Source organism: Zingiber officinale, chromosome 5B (genome assembly GCF_018446385.1).
Source record: "Zingiber officinale cultivar Zhangliang chromosome 5B, Zo_v1.1, whole genome shotgun sequence".
In the NCBI taxonomy this organism is placed as follows: domain Eukaryota; kingdom Viridiplantae; phylum Streptophyta; class Magnoliopsida; order Zingiberales; family Zingiberaceae; genus Zingiber; species Zingiber officinale.
Genome location: NC_055995.1, coordinates 65,415,988 through 65,431,709, shown reverse-complemented (window position 1 = coordinate 65,431,709; position 15,722 = coordinate 65,415,988). Strand labels below are relative to the sequence as shown.

Here is a 15,722-nt window from a genome sequence, read left to right as displayed (position 1 = left end):
TTAAGAGAAACAAGAATTGAGATGATTGATTTTGTTCTCTTGATTATTTTTAAGATTAAGTTGTTTTTAATTTTTCTTTATTTTCTAACTTAAACACTAACTCTCCTCCTTTAACATTCATCAAAAATCATGAGTAAATAACTGCTAAAAAAGATAATGAATATTTGGCAATAAAGAAATTTCAAGATTGTCGGGGGAGTTTAAAGAATATTATAATATTAACTGTTCAAAATACTTTATGTAGGAATTTGAACTTAGAAAATATTTTGAAGATGCTTGAAACATGCAAAGTTTTAAGGAAAATTGAAAATAAGCTTTGCAAGAATGAAACCTTTCCAAGTTGCTTTAAAGCAGTTTTCAAAAATTGAAACATTTTTTAAATTAATTTTTCAACACATACAATTTGAGAAAGTATCCGAATAAAAATGATTCTCACAATGAATACTTAATGAAATATTTTACAAAACAACTTTAACATTAAACTAAAAAAAACATACTTTTAAAAATTTAGAAATAGTCTATTTTCAATAAGTTTCCAACTTAAAAGTAATCTAATCATCTAGAAAATGTCCTTACCTGTCTAACCAGTAGTTACTAACTGACTACCAGAAGATAGCAGTGTTCACTGGTTAGTCAAGTTAAGTGTATTTGTCTAGTTAGTTTTTAACTAAGATGGATTACTTAACCTGATTACTGTTCTATATAGTATTTTATGCCTAGACTTATGTTGATGTACTGATATAAGCATCTTAAGTCCAAGCAATGAGCCTACGCATCTCACGTAGTTCTAGGTTTTAGAATACACAATCAAGGGTGTCCTAGTGTGCTTATGAGATGCTCAAGTCCTAGGTTCATAGGAATATGCTTTCTATGGATCTGATCTAGGCTAAGGCTAAAATCAATTTCAAAAGTGTAAGGAAATGGGATTTTTTTTTTAAAAAAAAAAGATTTTTCCTTAGAGTTTTCAAATTATTTTAAAGGAAAAAATAGCAGTCCTATTCTATGAAACACATCCCTAGTTGATCAAGCAACAGAGGTAAAAAGTGGCAAATAGTATATGTTCAAATATTTATAAAATCCAAAACATGCACTGTATAGTATATAAAGTCAGAGTTGATCATCAGCTGGAGGTGGAGGCTACTCAGGTGCTCGCACAGTCCACAGGATCTGCTGAAAACCAGTGGTAATCTTATTCTGGAGAGCGGAGAAGTCAGTAGTCATCTCTCCCCAAATGGCGCTAAATCTATCCGAGACTGACTGCCATAGATGTGTGGAGGACTCCTCGAGTCGATCCAGTTGGTCCTTGACATATAATGAGGTTGAGGGCTTGGTCAAGGGCTAGGGCTGGGTCAGAGTTAGAGGATATTCGAAGAGCTCCTCGGTCGTGAAGGTTGGCATCTCTTCACTAGGAATGATGGGTGGTAACTCATCCTCATCCTCGCCTGGTATATCTTACTGTGGTCCCACTCTCCAGGCTAGCCCCCCCCCCCTAAGCAGTGACATCTATATGCACTAATGCAAACTGACGCTAACCAATCTCGTCATATGTTCTAAGGGGAGTGGTCGTATCCTGAGTCATGTCTACCCTTATGGCTGAGAATATATATATCAGAATGTGATAATATGGCATGTGAACCTGCAACCTAGTGAGGTGATTGGACGCATGAATGACATTATGGAATATATGTAATGCAATGTCAATGTCCTAGCACTGGCATAGTGCATACAGAAAAAATGAATGAGATGGATTCATCATCACAACATCGTGGGATGTGATCGATAAAATGGAGGTAATCAAAACTCGATATAGGATATGGTCCTGGACCCTAAGAGAGAGTGACCTGGAGTTAGTCACTGTAGGTAGTCTCTCCTCCCCCAAAAAATATATATATATAGTATCTAATGAAATGTGAGAGTAGGGTTCGCCAAATGGCAGGTCCCTATTAGGGTAGCATAAAAATGGGCATGCAGATCTCTTAACTAAATTATTGTAAAACTGGGTATGCAAATCTAAATTTACTGAATGGGCTACAGTAAACTAGTCTATCCAACTGATAGTAATCTATAATCTCTAAAATAGGAGTATAGTACTAGGTGCTGAAAGTCCTATTTAGATATCTAGATTTTAATGCAACATATGTGTATTTTAGAAAATCTAATCTAAGCTACTTAGAGGGAAACCTAGTATAAGTAGATGGGGCACTACAAGGTTTAGGGTTAACATATCGGTGTTTCCTAGAAACACATAAGCACAAATTGACAACATGCACACGTAACCAAATATTAACTAGATAGATTGAGTTTAGGTATACCTAGGAGGCATTTTTAAGGAAAGATTTGAGAAAAAATGTTGGAGGGCACCTTGATCATGGATGAATACGCGAATAGAGCAACACTTTGTTCGCTAGAAAACGCTTGGTCGAAGGCGCCTTCAGTGTTGATGGAAGGCGCCTTCCATGTGTTATGGAGGGTGACATCAAACGACTTAAGGCGCCTTCCATCGATTAGGGCAGGATTTTTCCTGCCCTTCTGAGGGTGTCTCCAATTGACAGGGAGGCGCCTTCGGTAGGCGATTTTTATTTATTTATTTATTTTTTTTTTTAACTCAAATTAATTTTAAGTTGATTTTAATTTTATTTTATTTTGATTTAACTTAGTTTAAATTATTTTAATTTTATTTAATTTAAATTTGATTAAGTTTATTTAATTTAATTTAATTTAAGTTTACTTTGATTTAATTTAATTTAAATTTGATTTGATTTAATTCTAATTTAATTTTATTTAATTTTAATTTGATTTAATTTAAGTTTAATTTGATTTAATTTAAATTTGATTTAATTTAATTTGATTTAATTTAATTTAAAATTAATTTATGATCCTTAGTCATCTCACCTGATCTATGTTTTCAATCAGGGTATCCTATAATTTTGTGAGATGAGTTTGGGTTCAATTTTAGGGTTAGGTTTAACATTGTGTTAGATTCAAGTTTAGCTTTGGATTCAACAAATAGGTATTCTTCGGATAAACTTCTGGGCTATGGTGAGTCACCTGGACATCATTAGAGTAGTCATGTCATTGAGGTTTTCCAAATAGTCCTATCCACTGAACTTAATAACAAAACTCTGGTCTAACCAGTTAGGATTCATAAGAGGTAGCTTCAGTTAGTTCCACTAAGTCAAATGCACCAGGTCAAAGTCATATCTTCCTAGACTTGCATAGACAGAGTTTTCCTAACCTACTATCATCCAAAACCTTACCAGTATCATTGATCAAGTTAAATTTTTGTCCCTTTCTAACTAATCCTAATTATCCATCTAAGTAGACTATTATTTTAGAGGTTCCAGTTAATTTGGAGCCTTTCCCTGAATTATTTGGTTAAGTTTGAAGTTTTGGGTTTGTGTCAATTACTTTTATAATTATAGTGAAATTAATGGTAATTTAAGTTATTTGATTTGAATTTATTTTGTTTTTTTAAGTTTAACTTTATTTTACCTTTTAGATTTAGGTTTGATATATTTAAATTTATTTTGGAATTTATCTTTTTATTTTAGTTTGGTTTTAGATAGTGGATTTCATTTTTATGTACATAAAATTAATTGAGTCCTACTTGCGTGGTTAGACACGCTTTCAAAAGTCAAGCTTTAATTTGATTTTGGTTAACTAATGATATAAAGGTTTTGCTGGTTAAGTTGAACGTGTATCTGAGTCTGGACTTATTGTACACAGTTCTTTATGATCAAAGTATCATGTCAAGATACTTCAATCTGGTTGTAAATTTCTCCAGCAATTCTTTTAGTTTGACTATTTCGTTTTTCAATCTGAAATGGTCCTCCTCAAGTTTTATAGCTTGAGTTGGGATTTCAAGTTTAACTGACTTAACTGTTGAATTTGATTTTAATTGTTCATTAAGTGTTTTATTTTCTTTTGTTAGTTCATTTATTTTAATTTTAGAGTTAGTCAGTTTCTTATTTAAACATGCAATAATTTTTAAAAACATTTTACTTAAACCAAAATGTACCTCATCGAAACCTTCAAAAATGAGTGCGGACTTATGGCTCGACTCGGGTTCATATTCGTCTTCCGATTCGCTCTCCGATTCTGATTTGTATGCCATCAGTGTGAGATAGTTGGTGTGCATTGGTTCTTCGCTGTCCAATTCCTTTGCAGATGATTCATCCCAAGTCGCCTTGAGGACTTTCTTCTTCTTCAGAATTGGGCAGTCATTCTTGTAGTGCCCCTTCTTGTTGCATCCAAAGAATGTCACATTCTTGTTGTTAGAGTTGGGGGTGAAGTTATCTTCTGCAAGTCCTTATTGGTGAAGTTCTTCTTTCTCCTGGTGAACATTTTTCTTACCAAGTTCACCAAGTATTCTTCATCATCTGAGTCTGGATCAGACTCAACTTTAGGTTCTGACTTAGTTCTGGATTTTCCTTTCGACCTTCCTGCAACAAGAGCAATACCTTTCTCAATTCTGACATTAGTTTTTTTGTGTAGCTCCAATTCAGAAAAAAGTTCATCTAAATTTAACTTGGACAAGTTTGTCAAAATCTTATAGGCATCCACGATGGATGCCCACAGTGTATTTAAAGGAAATGCATTTAGAGCATCCCTATAATATCCCGATTTTCCATCTGGAGGTCGATTGTGTGAAGTCCATTGAGGATATCATTTATCCTCGCGTGGAGTTGACTAGTAGTCACACCTTCCTACATTTTTATATTAAATAGTTTATTTAAATATAAATATCTTTTCATTACCTTTGCATCATTGGTTCCCTTGTGTAGTTCTTTGAGTTTGTCTCAAAATTCTTTGGTATTTTTGTGTGGGCTGACATGGTTCAGTTCCTCCTTAGTTAACCGACCGGTATAGCAATCTTATGTATCATGAGTGGCCAATCGGTGGAGAGTACACCATCGGTAATTCTCAACCCTGACATGTTGCATGGCTTATAGCCGTGGTTCTTGATGATGAGGTTGAGGAGCTGCTCGGGGTCCTCTAGGCGAAGGGGCAGGTAATACTCGCCGCTCGAGCACCAGAATCGATGTTGGTGTAGTGGTGTCTTTCCTTCAAGCAACCTGTGTCTCTTCAACATTGATAAATTTGGTTGTCGGATCTAGCAAATGATCAAAATTTCTCGGTGGTCTCTTAACCAAGGAGATGAAGAAGTCATTGTTACTGAGCTCTTAAGAAAAGGCGCTCACTAGAATCTCAGTAGTGGTTGAAGGGATATCCATAGTTACTTGATTGAATTTTTTTTAATATAGGCTCTCAGTGAAGGCAAAGATGATATGATGATTTGGAACATGGAATATAGGAACTCTCACTGGTAAATCAATGGAGGTAGTAGATATGATGATTAGGAGAAAAATTAATATTTTATGTGTACAAGAGACAAAATGGACAGGTGAGAAGACAAAGATGATAGAGAACTCGGGTTTTAAGTTATGGTACACTGGAAAAAGTAAAACAAGAAATGGAGTGGGTATTATTGTAGATAGTTTGTTAAAGGATGAAGTTGTAGGAGTAGTTAGAAAAGGGGATAGAATTATAACTCTTAAGATAATAGTGGCGAAAGAAACTATGAACATAATTAGCGTATATGCACCACAAGTAGGATTAGATGAAGCTACCAAATTAAGGTTTTGGGAGGACTTAGATGAAATATTACAAAATATTCCACCAAATGAAAGGATTTTAATAGGAGGTGATCTAAATGGCCATGTCGGAGTGAAAAATGAGGAATATGAGAGAGTACATGGGAGTTATGGGTTTGGAACGAGAAATGAGGAAGGGAAAACTATATTAGATTTTGCGATAGCATATGACCTTATATTAGCTAATACATTTTTTAAGAAAAGAGAAGAACACTTAGTCACATTCAAAAGTGGGAATAATAAATCGTAAATTGACTTTCTTATGGTTAGGAAGAAGGATAGAAAGATTTGTAAAGATTGCAAAGTCATCCCTGGAGAAAGCTTAACTACCCAACATAGGGTAGTAGTGTTGGATATACGCCTCAAACATAGTATCAATAGAAAGAAAATATATACAATTCCTAGAATTAAGTGGTGGAAGTTAAAGGATGGGAAACAAAATATATTTAAGGAGAAGGTAGAAGTACAAGCATTAGGTGAAATATACGATGACTCTAATACAACATGGGATAAGATGGTATCAAAGTTGAAAATAGTAGCTAAGAGTGTACTCGGTGAGTCAAAGGGACATGCACCACTAAGTAAAGAATCTTGGTGGTGGAATGAGAAAGTACAAGAGAAAGTGAAGGAAAAACGAATAGCTTATAAGGAATTATATATTTGTAAGAACGAGGAAAACTTAAAAAAATATACAATAGCCAAGAAAGAAGCTAAGAAAGTAGTGAGTGAAGCAAAAAATGAAACTTTTGAATGCTTATATAAAAAATTAGATACAAAAGAAGGGGAAAGAGACATTTATAGAATAGCTAAAGTGAGAGAAAGGAAAACAAGAGATCTTAGCCAAATAAAATGTATTAAAGATGAATGTAATAGGGTATTAGTAAACGATGGAGAAATAAAAGAGCGGTGGAAGAGGTATTTTCATCAACTTTTTAATGAAATTTTAGGTAACCAACTTAACTTAGGTAATTTAATTAGGTCAAATGAATATAGAAATTTTAATTTTTATCGTAAAATTTAATCTTCAGAAGTAAAACAAACTTTAAATGAGATGCACAATGGAAAAGCCGTTGGACTAGATGATATTCCGATAGAGGTATCGAAGTGCTTAGGGAAACAAGATATTGAATGACTTACAAAATTATTTAACATGATATTGAAAATGAAAAAAATATCTGATCAATGGAGGATAAGTACTCTAGTTCCCTTATATAAGAATAAGGGAGACGTATAAAATTGTGCAAATTATAGGAGTATTAAACTAATGAGTCATACTATGAAACTTTGGGAAAAAGTAATAGAAAAAAGATTAAGGAAGAAGACCACAGTGACAGAAAATCAATTTGGCTTTATGTCTGGAAGATCGACAATAGAAGTTATACATCTTCTTAAACAATTAATTGAAAAATAATAGGAGCAAAAATAAGATCTACACATGGTATTCATTGACTTAGAAAAAACTTATGATAGAGTCTCAAGAGAAATTATATAGAGAATTTTAGAAAAGAGAGGTGTTAGCGTAACATATATTGAACTAATTAAGGATATGTATGAGGATGTAATGACCAGAGTAAAGACTTCAGGCGGAGTAAGAGTAACTGAAGCATTTTCAATAAAGATAGGGTTACATCAAGGATCAACTCTAAATCCCTATCTTTTTACACTAATTATGGACGAACTCACTGCGCACATTCAAGACACAGTACCGTGGTGCATGTTGTTTGCTGATGATATTATTTTGGTAGATGAAACACGTGAAGGAGTAAATGCTAAACTAGAATATTGGGGGGAAACACTAGAAGGGAAAGATTTTAAGCTTAGTAGATTAAAGACAGAATATATGGAATTTAAGTTTAGCAATATTAGAAGTAATGAGACAATTGTTAAGATAGGAGAGGACGAGTTGCCTGGAACCGAGAGATTTAAATATTTAGGATCATTTTTGCAAAATGATGGAGGGATTGAGAGAGATAACTTACATAGAATACAAGCAGGATGGTTGAAATGGAGGGGAGCGTCGAGTGTTTTATGTGACTATAAAATACCTCTTAAACTTAAAGGTAAGTTCTATAAAATCGCAGTTAGACCTGCTATGTTATATGGAGTTGAATGTTGGGCTATGACTCGAGCACATGAGCAGAAGATGAGAGTTGCAGAGATGAGGATGTTAAGGTGGATGTGTGGGCATACGAGGATGGACAAAATAAGAAATGAGAGCATTAGAGAGAAAGTAGGAGTTGCATCTATTGAGGAAAAACTCAGAGAGACACGTTTAAGATGGTACGGACATGTACTTAGACGACCAATAAATGCTCCAGTTAGGCGATGTGAAACTATGATAAACATGCATATAAAACGAGGAAGAGGAAGACCAAAAAAGACTTGGTTAGCAACAATAAAACAAGATAAAATTTATTTAAATATAGATAATGATATAATAGGAGATAGAGCTCAATGGCGTAAAAGGATTCATACAGCCGACCCCACTTAGTGGGAAAAGGCTTGGTTGTTGTTGTATAGGCTCTCAGTGAATCCTTAGGCCTTTGTTTCAGTGACAATAGGCTCATGGGAGTCTTTTGGTAGTGTAAGCTACATGCAAAGTGATAAAGGAAAACCTTACGAAAATCCTTGAAATAATGAATAGATTTAGTAAGTAATCGCTTAAACCACCATTGTGCCGAGCCACCGAATATAGTGAGAAACACTCTACATTTAACCTCATCAGTAAATTGATGGAGAAGAGTGTAGGATCGTGAAGCGCTAGAGGGGGGGTGAATAGCGCTCGTGGCTTTCACTTTTCGAATTCGTAAATCGTACGAAAAACTAATAGAGTAATAAGCAGCGGAAAATTAGAACAAGCACACAGACACGAAGGAATTTACTTCGTTCGGAGACTGTGATGACTCCTACTCGAAGGCCCGCGATCCTTGATCGCTTTCCACGGGCAACAACTATAAGCTCGAATAGAGTACAAATATTACAATTAAGTACAATTGAAAAAGGCAGTTATACCGACAACAGTATAGTAATCTGAAGATTCGGAGCTCCGGGTCGTCGGTGTCAAGTCGCAAAACTTCCGGGTCGTCTTGTTAGCAGCTAGTTGCAAAGGGATCACTTGGAATTCGTTGATTGAAGGTGCTGCTCAAAACCCCCTTTTAAACAGTGCGCAAGGCACCCTAAAGCCCATCCAAGGTGCCTTAAACTAGCCGAGTCGCCCGCGTGGATCAAGCTTGAACTGGTCGTGACTTATCTCTTCAAGGCGCCTTCTGTGCTCTCCAAGGCGCCTTCATCCACCAGTTCAAGGCGCCTTGAGTTTCCTCCAAGGTGCCTTCAAGCTTGCTTCGCAGCCAACTCTAGCTTTGCACCCGAGGCGGCTCCAAGCCCCATGGAGGCGCCTCGGACACTGTTCATCTGAGGTGTACTTTGTGTTTTTGGTACCTGCAAATATGTTAGTCCCAAAATACCTACAACACAAAGTTAGTACACAATAATAGTATGAATATGAAAGTTTGACAGTCTCCGGACTGTCCGGGTCTGATTTCGGATTTCCAACTGGAAACCCTTTTTTTTTTCCCTCTACGAGGAACGCGTCCTCACCTACTCCACTCAGGAGATTTACCTGTTGCCAATACGATCCTCCAGATCGACTGGACTTTTGCTCAGTGCTTGATGCTTCCGGACTTTCTGCTGGACTTCCGCTTCCTGGTTGGTCCAGTATTTCACCTGGTTCGCGACACCAGGACTTTCCACCTAGGGTTACCCCCCCTAGGACTTTTGCCTGAAGCACTCGACCCACCAAGACTTTTCGCATAGGGTTACCACCCCCTAGGGTTTTCACCTTGCCTAACCATAGTTAGGGCTTTTGCCTAAGTACACTTAGGACTTTCCTGCAATCTCATTCAGACTGTTAGATCACCACACACCTTAACTTTGAATCCTTTGTCATTATCAAAACTTAGGTTCGATCGTCAGATGCTTCCCGCACCAACAATCTCTCCCTTTTCGATTATGGCAACCCAAATTCAAAGTTAAGTAAAACAAATGCATAAATATATTTAAAAGGTTTTAAGTGAGCAAGCTTAAGTATATAAATTCAAATTCAAGCATAGCTTAAGCTAACACTTAAACATTGTGAAGCTCCCCTTAATAGAGCTTATATACTTAAGCTAACACTTAAACATTGTGAAGCTCCCCTTAATAGAGCTTATATACTTAAGCTAACACTTAAACTTTGTGAAGCTCCCCCTTAATACAGGGCTTTCTTTTTTAATCAGATTTTTATTTTGAATTTCCCTACTCTCCCCCTTTTCCATTTATCAAAAAATAAGCCAGTTGAAAGCAAGTTTTAAGTTTTAGAAAAAAATAGATTTAGGCTTTGAAAAAAGGTAAAAATGCTTGTGTAACACTTAGCTTATAATTAAATTTTACAGAAAAAAAATTGTTAGCTAAGGGAGAAAGAGGACTTAAAAAGGAAAATATTTTCACCTAAGTTTAAAAGGCTAATATATGGATGATTTCGAAGGATGACGTTAGCCACTTTTGAAACTTAGTTGTTTTTAGAAAAAATACTTAACTAAAATTTGAAAAACTTAGCTAGATTTTAAAGAATTTTTAGAGCCAAATTATTTTTTGAAAAAAAAATTGAAGCCCCTTAGAAGAAATCTTTTGAAAGCAATGAGTTAAATTTTGCAAGTATAGAAATATGTTTTTTAATACTTTTATCTAAGTATAGAATGAATCTAAGAGGTAACTTAGAAAAGTATTTTAGCAAAAATTTATAAAGGTGGCAAAGTTTGAAAAAGTTTGAAAGTTGCTATATGAATCACTTAGCTAAGCCTTTTGTAAACATTGAATTTTGAAAATGTAGTTTCAGTGTTAAAAAGGTACTTAGCTTAAAAGCTTAATTTTGAAAAAAAAATAGGAATAAGAACTTTATGAAATTTTAGGACGAAGATGTAACACCCCACCCTCCTCACTACTGGACTGTGAGGGCGGAGCGCTACTGGACTACTACCTTTACTTAACTATCCTTGTTCACATGTTGATAGTAATTCCTAGAACTCTCGGAGAACTCAAAACATACAATTAACTAGCAGCGGAAGACTAAATGACTCATCTAATACATTCTTAATAAATGACAATCTTAATAAATTCTTATGCTAGGTCCCAAGGCTTCTATAGTCCAGGCATCACACATCCATCCGCACCTTCTTGTCGCCTTCCTTTGCTATAACTTTTCCTTTCCTTTATCTACAGTAACAGGAAATGCAACTATAAGCAAAATTGCTTAGTAAGCGCTATCTAACTCACAAAACTCGAATATGCATGTAAACATACTGAAATCCAAGAACTGAAAACTCTAAGAAAACTACTACACATGCTCATCTAATAGCAAAAGAATAATGTATACTGGAATCCTAAACATGTAAAGCTAATCAGAATAACATGCTAGCAGAAGGGAAACTAAAACTTGCTGAATTCTAAACACTTTCTGAAACTTTTTTTTCACTTGCTTAAAAACTTATTCTTTTATTTCACTTGTTTAAAACTTATACTTTAATACTTTTATACTTATGTGAAACTTATTTTACTTGTTCAAAAGCTTATACTTATTAAACTTCAAAATAATAATCAACTTTCTTCTTGGGCCCGACAACTGTACTTGCTATGTGCGCATCCCTAACTAGACCCAAGGTAGCTAGTCCCGAATCTAGTAGGGTTTACTATTGTAATGACCCGACCCATTTGGCGACCCTCGGGTCGTCGACCGTCGATCGTCGGCCGTGCCGTTACTACTAGGTTATGCATGACGGTCCGTTATGCATTTACTACTAGGTTCATGCATTTGCTACAAGTCCCAAATCTTTTACATCCGTCATGCATTTGCTACAATTTCATAAAAGATATCCTTAGGTCATTAAGCCATGTGCAAGCTCTGTTCATCTTTTCACTATTTTTAAGTCCCAAAATCTTATATATTTTCCATCATAAAGGACCTTTCGTTTGCTCATAGCTTGGATATGTGGTAGCGCTGATCAAGCAATTTCTTAGATTTAGGTTCAAATGACATCAATCTATATGACTGAGGTAATCTTGCAATAACTTGAACAGAAATTTGAAATATTCTATATTTTTTTCAGGAGGGATAACTCTAAAAAAAGATAATAGTCATTCCATATCAACTATGTGAGTTGAAGTGCTAACTAAGAGAAAAACCACAAAGGTACACAAACTTTCAAAAAAAAAATTGTAAAATGTCAATTCTGATTGACATAAAAAATCATTACCTAGGTCGAGGGCTACAACTTCTTGACCTTTCTCTTGTCTTTGGAACTGCTTCCATAATTTTTCCTTTATGTCTAGAAAATATTAAAAAAAATAGATACATACAACTTATTAGATTTCATGTTAAACAGAAAAGAAACATCACATTGCTTAGTGTTTACATCCATAGAAGATGAGATACACGTCTACAAATTGACGAAATGCAGTCAAAAGGGCAACATTACACTATGAATTGTTAAGAGATTAACTAAACGTGTAAAACTTTGCACAAAACTAACAATGTGTGAGGAAGAACCTCAAACAGTCACCCACTAACCTATTGCTAACAATGGGATAGTAGTTTAGAACATCAAAGGCTGCTTGAATTTATTAAATACTAAAAATTCTTTCAAGTATACTTTGCATTTATTGTGCAACTTGTGTTCCAAACAATCATATAAGATTTTCGATGACCGCATTAATATCCCTTGTCTTTGTCTAAGTAACTAGATGCACATCAAAATCAGATATACAAGATCAGAAGTGTTGGAGTGACAGTACTCATGTCTTTAAGATATTAAAATTTGGACCACTTATTCAGTAAATTTGTTCAAGTATTGTAAAGGAGATATACAAAATAATTCTTAAATGCAAAACCTTCCAGTTATTTCTAATCTATTGAATTCAAGTCAGTGCAACAATAGTAAAAAATAATCACTTCAACAAAAAAATCTCAAAAGAATACTAGCAGTTCCATAACTTACATACGCTCAGCATTTGGTCCATATTTTGCAAACTGAACCATAATATTCCGACCATCCACATTCCTCCCTATAATATCCAATAAAAATAATAATCAAATTACAGGTTACTTTCCAGAAGATCAAACATCGTCATAAAAATAATTATCAAAGCCAAAAATAAAGTAGAAGAAACTTGCCATCAAGTCTATCGACAGCCTTCTGAGCCTCATCAGCATACTTATACCTCACAAAAGCAAACCCTCGTGGATCGCCAGTCCTTTGAGTCGCCAAAAGATGAACAAAAAATTTAGTAAACAATTGAAACTCAAAAATCATATCAATAACAATAATCTCTCACCTCCGGTCCCTTGGAATGAACACGTTAATGACTTTCCCGTACCGATCAAAGAGAGGAAAGAGATCATCGGCAGTGGTGCCTAGCAATTCGAACAGAACGCAAGTCAAAAATTGGATTCCCATCAAAACCAGCAAGAGAGTCCGGGGAGAAAGGGAAAACACTCATGAAAGCTTATGTTGAGAACGAGGAGGGAGTAGGTGTCCTTGATGTCTGGCAGTCATGATCTCCCGAAGTTCGACATGGGTGGCGACGAGACTATTCGGATTTCTACGATTTCAACTTTCAGGGAGAAGACTGGCGAACGATGCGGATGGGACCATCCGACGACGTCGATCTGAAGAATTAGAAGGTGAGGAAAGGGGTCGGTGAGGGTGATCGACAGTAGAGAAGAGGGGGGCAAAGGTACAACCTTGTTGAACCAGATCCTGCGGGCGGACTGGATTGTGTGGTGGAGGTCAGAAAACGGCGAGGCAGAGGCGAGCTCCTTGGCAAAATGCTTGCTATCGCAGCACCGTAGCACATCCTCCTCTGTCCACGAAAAAGACGCCATCTTTCGTAGATCTAGGAAGGGGAAGAGGGAGATGAGGCTGAGAGAGATGGTCGGACGGTCAGCGGCGAGGAGAAAAGTGGTGGTGGCGTGATGTGAGCTCGAGTGTCGTGCTACAGGAGCTTATCAAATTACAATTAAAGTTACCGAACCCCTCTACACTAAAGTAGTATAGAGCTGACTCGGGTCGTCTCCCAAAGAATGTAACGATAAGATGATAACTTCAGGATTGGTTATGGCTTGGATTTTTGATATGAAACTAGGGATTTGGTTTTTGAATTTTGAACTACAATATGAAATAACAAACAAGTATGAAATTTAACCTAAGGAACAAAAGAACAATGCAAGTATAAAATCTAATCATAATTAATGAAAAACATCCTATCTATCCATTAATAGTGATTTCATAGTGCATTATCACTCTACGCTACGATTTCACCATTAATGAATTAAACTATGGAATGAAATAGAAAAGCATTAAATGAACCTAACCTAGTAAATGAAAGACAGTACAGGTAAGGAAACCTAGTCTAACTTAAACTATTATTGCAAGGAAATTAAAGACAATAAAAAGTAAGCAACTAGAGAAATTAAGCACAGAACGTAATCTGCATCATTCAATTAACAAAGCGTTGCAAGAATCAAAACTAAGAAAATACAAAACTAGGATGACAAAGATGGTTGGGGCATTTCAACAAACACTTGATGAGCATTCAGTAAACTAAGCAAAGTACGTGCAAATTTAAAACAGGGAAGAACAGCTTAGTACAAGCATGCATCAACCAACTAAAAGAAACGTCAATTACATCAAATCTTCAACCATGCAAACCACAGAATCAACAATAGGAGAATAAACTTGTTGTTCGGACTTGGTGGAACGAAGAGGCTGCTGTTCGGGATCTAATGAAGGCGGAGCTGTGAGGTTCTGTCCAGGTCTATTGGAGAAGAGCTGCTGCTGGGAAAAGGGCAGGGATGTCCGGAAGGTGAAGAATCTCACCGGAGAACCCCTCCGGTGAGGTGGATGATCGGAGCCGAAGCTTGCCGCCTGGAATGGCTTGCCGTCGTTGCTGCCCTAGCCCGCACGCCGCTGGAAATCCCGAAGAGGAAGTGTGGTTGTGGATAGGAGATGACCGCGGGAGGTGAGGGACAAGCTCCGGCCGGCGGCAGTGAATCAGGAGAAGTGGTCGTCGGCCGTCGGTGCCCTAGCTCTGTCGCGAGGAAGAAACGCGCACAAAGATCAGGTTGTTGCCAAACCGAATGAGAGAAAGCCTAGGGGATTTTATTTCTCCAGATTTGATCCGACGGTCCTGATCAATCCAGATTTGATGGAACGGTTGAGATCAAATCTGAATAAATGTTCGAGATCAACTAGAACTCATTAAATGGTCAAGATGGCTAGAACAAGATGAGCGGTTCAGATCATTCCAGATCTACACAGATTGGCCAGAATCAATCAGATATTGATGAACGACTAGAATTAATCATATCTGAATCTTTCATTTAATTTGCTTCCGATTTGATCCAATGGCTCAGATTTCTTCAGATTGGACTTCTTATTAACTCAAGCCTTTATGTTCATTTTGGTTCAACTTGAGCTCAATCCCTAAAAAATAAAAGTGCACAATTATAAGTAGAAATCCATAAAAATAAGAAGCATTATAACAAAACTCAAAATGTGAATCTAACTCAATAAATATGATAAGAATCAACAATTAATCATATGAAAGATTAAAATAAGAAAATTAAGGGCAGAAATAATGCATCAAAATGCTAATTATCATGGCGCTGCGATGGTATATGGTGGACGGCGCGATAAAAGTTTAGGTTTAGGTTTGGAGGGAAGAGTGAAGTGTTACAAATTTCGGCTAAGTATTGGTGGGAAAATTAAATTATTTTATTTTATCATAGACACCGGATTTTAAAAATTGTTGTTAAAATCGGTGTCTATTAACGGAAAAAAGACGCTCATAGACATCGACTAAAAAAACCGATGTCTATGAGCAAAAATTTGCGCTCATAGACATCGGTTTTTGGAAAAATCGGTGTAAAATACTTAAAGACATCAGTTTTTGCTTAAAACCGTTGTTGTTCCACCGATGTCTATGAGGGTGTTTCTTGTAGCGTAGGTTATCTAAACCTAGGGACGACTATGGGAG

General features: G+C 36.1%; 1 pseudogene; it reads right to left on the bottom strand.

Annotated features, from left to right (window-relative positions):
* Window positions 1-11,916: 11,916 nt before the first annotated feature.
* Window positions 11,917-13,260, bottom strand: LOC121987449 (annotated as a pseudogene).
* Window positions 13,261-15,722: the final 2,462 nt, after the last annotated feature.